The sequence below is a fragment of the Thamnophis elegans genome, chromosome 3 (genome assembly GCF_009769535.1).
Source record: "Thamnophis elegans isolate rThaEle1 chromosome 3, rThaEle1.pri, whole genome shotgun sequence".
Taxonomy (NCBI): domain Eukaryota; kingdom Metazoa; phylum Chordata; class Lepidosauria; order Squamata; family Colubridae; genus Thamnophis; species Thamnophis elegans.
Genome location: NC_045543.1, coordinates 79,972,130 through 79,978,475, shown reverse-complemented (window position 1 = coordinate 79,978,475; position 6,346 = coordinate 79,972,130).

Sequence of the window (6,346 nt, the reverse complement as noted above, 5' to 3'; positions counted from 1 at the left end):
TGGGGATTTTGAAGTATCCTTCCCCTGTCATGCCCACCAAGCCACGCACACAGAACCTGTAGTAAAAAAAAATTGAATTTCACCACTGGATAATACCTTCAACACCACCAAACAACAGTATCTGCTATCCCTTGAGAAGGACTCGATAGGTGGGGTGGGGTGGGGGAAGCCAAATCCAGTCTATAAACCAGCTGACAATGTGACCAATCATAATAATTTAATAGCGGGAATAATCACATGGATACATTCTTTCTTGGTATGAGAAGATGTTGTTTATGGTGCACAGCTGAAAAATGCTGCACATGGAATGCAGCTCACAAATTTGGATTATGTTTCAATTCTTCAGAAAGATTTGTCCAATACTGGGCATCAGAGGAACAATCAAAAGCATTCTTACAAATGGTAAATAATAAGTTTTGGATGTAGGTCACTTTTTCTAATGTAGGAACAAGTAAGGTATTTCTCTGCGGGTAAAGATTACCCTTCCATTCATATATTACCTAGTACAGATAGTCCTCGACTTACAACTACAGTTGAGCCCCAAATTTATGTTGCTAAGTGAGACATTTGTTCGGTGAGTTTTGGCCCATTTGATGATCTTTCTTGACACAGTTGTTAAGTGAATCATTGCAGTTGTTATGTTTGTAGCATGGTTGTTAAGTGAATCTGGATTCCCACTGACTTTGCTTGTGAGAAGTTTCCAAAAGCTGACTTCAGGACACGGCAACTGTTATAGTTGCCAAGTACCTGAAATTTGATTACATGACAATGGGGATGCTACAACGGTTGTGTAAAAATGGTCATAAGTGTCAGTGCCATTGTAAATTTGAACTGTCACTAAATGAGCTGTTGTAAGTTGAGGACTGCCTGTAATGTAAAAACAGGAAAATCTTATATAGAACTTGGTAAAATTTTAGAACGCTTGTAAAACTATTGGAATGGTTCATATAACTTTTAAAAACTTTACATACAGGTTTCTAACAAATTAGTATGAAAAGTTTTCTGAAACATGAATAAGAATTTAAATGAGTTGGTGTATAGTTTGGAAGATTTTATTATAACTGCTTATGCCAATAAGCCATTCACAGGACCTGAAAGAGAAAACAAAGTAAGAGTAAATGATGACTTACCTGATGTAGGAGGGATGAAATAACTAATATAATGATAGAGGAGGTTGAAGAATCTTATATTAAGTTATAAGGCAGTTGGTATAGAAAGTTGAGAGTGAGAAAAATGGAATATATTGTTTATGTTGATAAAATGCTAGCATTTATCATCTAGAAAAATATTAAGCACACATAGAAAGCCTGTTAGGTCTATTGGTTAAGGCACCAGAAAGCAAAGACCATGAGTTCAAGTCCTGCCTTAGCCAGCTAGGTGACTTTGGGTCCAGTCATTCTCTCCAGCCCAACCCATCTCACAGTGTTGTTTATTTGGATGAGTTGTGTTCGATATGTTTGCTCCCTTGAGTTATTTGTAATAATAATAAAGGTAGGATATAAACAAACAAACAAACAAACAAATAAATAAATATACAATTCAAATATACAATAGCTGATGGCAAATAAAATATTCCAAAAATAGAGGTTTATATTAATGCAATTTTGAGAGTATAAGAAAAACCCAAATATATATTGCACAAAAAATGTCTGATTCAGCATAAATAAAAGTGTAGATTGGCAAACCTATTGGAGATAGATAAATGACACATGGCTGGAGAATTTCCTGTACAAAGTTGGCTTCAAACACAGTTGGAATTCTCTGTAACAAATGAACTGCTCTGCATTGGGGATTTGCAAATATTCACTGAATTCCAGGAATCATTAGCACATTTGTGTCTGGCAAGGGGAAAAATAAAACCCCTGAATCTTTCCACCTTGTTTATCTTTTGGCACACAATATTTTTTGTTTTCTTTTTTTATACTGTACCATAATGACTAAGAAAAACATTCAGGAAGAAATGAAGATATTTATTCATTCATTTATTCATTTCCACCCTGGATAAAGCAGGTTTTGATTTGTTCCAAGCTTGGATGTATCTTAAAAACCTGGATATAACTTTTAAAAAAATAACTCCTTTCCCATACATTTGTATGTCAGGCTGCCTCCATTCATTTAATATGCAATGGTGCAATGTTGGTAGAGTGGATATGTCAATCAGATACAATCAAATTCAAAGTTAAATTGGTTATTTTGTAGTGATTTAGTCACTTTGTAGAGTAAAGTAGGATTCTTTCGAAATAATTGGAACTGAATTTGTTTCAGCTCCAGTGGAATGTTTAACTTATATAATAGTTTGTGAAAGAAAGAAAGAAAGAAAGAAAGAAAGAAAGAGGGGAAGGGTGTGAGTGAGTGAAGGAAGAAAAGAAGGAGGAAGGAAGGAAGGAAGGAAGGAAGGAAGGAAGGAAGGAAGAATGAATGAATGAAGGAAGGAAGGAAGGAGATCATAGCGTCTATTAGTGGGATATTTCAGGAACTGAAAAAAGGTGGAAATGAAAAAAACCAGATGAGAAAATAAGACAGAAATTTGCATGAAGCGATGAAGCTCAAAATGTTGATCTGCAAATTGTCCTGTCAGTGGGATGTATTCTTAAATTTCCTAAATATTGGTGGTTAACTGGCATCTGACCTTTTTAAATTAGAAGCGAAGTCCAGATAGATCTCATACTAAGTACACCACACAACCACAGGGGCCAAGACAACCTTTGTAATTCTATAGTAACAGGAGTAGCAGACCAAGCATGCTGATAGTGAAGGTGCCCAGGACAAAAAGCAGAAACTGAAAAAAATAATAATTCATGCCTTCTTAAAGCAGCTCCAATAACAGCTGCACTACTGAATAGCCATAATAGAGAAGAGTTGAGGGAACAGATTGAGCAAAGAGGCAATCAAGCCAACTAGAAGAAGATAGTCAGGCTTCATTGGTGTGATTTTTCTGGATTACCTATGACACTTCTTTGAATATTTAGCAGCTTCCATTTGGGGTGATAGAGCGATTACAATTGCCCCAAAGATGCATGCCCAGCTACCAATCATGTTGCAATTGTCTGAATGCCAAGTTTGAGGAGCTGTTAGTATTCCTAAAATCCAGCATCTGTTCTTTGGGTTCCTTACCCCTGAAAACTACGTGGTTCACTGTTGCCATTTATGGTCCTTGAATCTTTCTTTAGTTTTTCATTTTGTTTTCACTTTGAAATCTGGATTTCTCAGCACTATACTTTATCTGCTCTTTATTACAAGAGCAACTTTGTCACGGCAACTGCTCCCCAAAACATTGTTCATATTTTTTTTGTACCGATGTGATATCTGGGATCACTGGGTTGTCTACATTTCTGTTTGTTGTTCTTAAGAGAAAAGAGCAAAACATGATTGATAGCTGGATCAGTATCATCTGAACATGCCAACTCTGAGGCCAAGGATAAAAATATTCTGCTGTTGGCTATTGTTGCCATTCTCATGATTTCCTAGTTTGATTAGAAGAATATGCCTAGTTCTTATTTAATGACACTGTGAAAACCTTATAAAAATAATGATGATTCACTAGTATTTGGCACTATCATTGTATTTGCAGAAACTAACTGAACTGCGAAATCTGAGGATGAAAAATTGTACTTAAATCTGTTTCTGTTAATGTATGAGAAAGCTTTTCTTTGAAAAGAAGCTGAATTCTGTGAATAATTTTGCAAGTTTATCCACATAAAACAAAGCTCAGATGGTGTGCATAAATGAGCTACATAGGTGTGAGCAAACTGTTTCCCTGAAAGGTATTTACATTTCTGCATCTTCTTTACACACACACATTTCTCCAAAGCATGATACAAAAATTTAGTATTCTACCATGCAGTAGCAAAAGTACATTTTATTGCCAATTTTTGATGGAGAATGAAGGAAAGAGATATGTTACATTTTAAAAAATCTTACTATAGATACAAAACTTAATCTCACTGAAGCCTGTCCCCTAATATAGAAAAACAAGTTTAAAAAAATTCAACCTTCATGTTACGGGTTTTTATTTGTTTGTATTTATGGTTATTTCTCATATTTCGTCTGCATCCTCAAAACAGTTTATAAAGGAATGACCTTTTGTGTGATGTCCACAACAGCAACATGTGAGGTATGCTATGCATTTTCCATCTTTGGTGACTTTAGGATGTGTGGACTTCAACTTCCAGAATTCCCCAACCAACCATGCTGGCTGGCAAATTCTGGGACTGAAGTTCACACATCTTAAAATCACCAAGTTTGAGAAACACTGTGTTAGAGAGTGACTACACCAATTTCTTCTAGTGAGTTTCTATGGCAGAGGTTGGCCTTGAACGTGGGTCTCCCCTGTCCTAGACTAACACTTCTGCCATAAACATCATTCTTACTGCCTATCCTACATGATCTTTGTTTACATTGTCCCCATCATTGTATTAAATTAAGATTCTTTGAAAAAAGAATGTAGTCCAGGATCCATAACTGACTGAAAAATACTTTTATATGATACCACGTGTTTGCCTAGGGCTAGAATGAATTTGTGGGACTTGAAGTGTCTCTAAACACTTATAAATATAACTGAACTTAAACCCATTGTTTCTTTTATAATTGTCTTTCTCCAATATCATCACTTCATATATTTTCTGCCTGTCTACATAGTACCAACATGCAAAACCAGAGCATGTTTGAGAGCCTTGTTAAAGCTGAAATTTACAAAATAGTTAAAAATAATACCAAGGGAAATTGTCTTTTTAACAAGAAGAATGGAACCTGTGCTTTGCTGCAAAGTGACATGTACTTTATTAATACTGCTGCAAAAGCAGAAAGTGAAAAATATCTTTTATTTTCTGTTGGTTGCTCACTCACCTTATCTATCCCAAAAATAGCTTAAAATCAGTGATATGTATTAAAATGCAAACTGTAGCAGTACTGCACAATGATCTTGATCTTCATTGGTTTCATACTAATATGAACTATAAACAGTTCTCTTTTTCAATATACATTTCATATATCTTTACTCCTGGCATGAAATGGATCTGCGTAATTGTGATGGACAGAAAATATTTTACTATTCTATACCACTCTGCTACTTTACTACATTGATTCTACTACACCGCAGGGTGCTATAAGAATATAATTATGCTATAATTAAATTGGCATGTAATTTTGCCAGCAGTATGTTGTGCAAGAGTTTCACAGAGCGATAAAAGTTGACAGTAGTGTATTACAAAATAATTTTTCTCTGAAAGTTTATTTGGGGCTCAACTCTAATAATTTACGTGACTATACAATCTGACAATAGAATTGTGACTTCATATTAAACCATATTTTATCCACTAGCAAAGTTTTGTTTATAAACTACAATTATATTTACGCTTTTTTAGAGAATCAGTTTGTTCTAGTGGTTAAGGAGACCCAGAAGCTGTGAACTCTAGTCATGCTTAGGTATGTAAGCTGGCTAGGTAACTTTGGACCAGTCACACTCTCTCAGCCTTCAAGTCTCTGGTGAGGAGCTGGTCAGTCAATTCCTGTTATAACCAGTGGATCAACACTTGATTAATCTGAAAAGAGTGGATCCTGCAATTGTGGGAAAATGCTAGGAAGAAAAAAGTACATTCAGCTTTCTGTTGTTTTCTTTGGTAGATTCATTACACTGAATAGTGAGTGATTACTTTTCTAACCAGATAATAAAATAAAAGTATAGCATTGTACTTCTCAAATTATTCACGTAAAAAGTATATCCTCATACTTGTTGCTTCAATATTTAAAGTACAGAGCAAAAATAAATTATTATTTCCTTGGATTATTTCCTATCTTTGTATGAAATATTTAGTTGACTGTAAATACTCATGGCGAAGTTGTATATCTGCAACATTTGGAGAACTTTTAAGAAATTCTTTTAGTAAAACGTTCATTTATCATTTTGAAATATTTGTCCAATATTAAGCTTGGCTGAGAAAGGTAGATCTGGATATTTTTAATGGTTGCTTTTAGTGTTAGCTAAATGCCAAAACCTTGCAAGAAGGGTGATCTGATAGACTGGGGAATTTTAATAGCTGTTTAATAGCATCAATGACTTGAGCAAATCTATCTGTCATGAGATAAGGGATGTTCTCTTATCAGTTTGTAGCATATTAAAGTACAGGATCCAAACTAAATTGACAGCATCATGAAGTGATGTAAATGCCGTAGTCTCTGAAACTAATATTTTTCAACTTCTTCGTAATAGATCTAGAATTTAGAAGTGACTGGAGATGTGGTGGAGATAATTTATTGTATATAATTTTTTTAAAAAATAGCGAAGAGATCATTTTAAAGTAGTGGTAAAATGGTTGATACAACTTAGTTGAAAAATTTGGATACACAT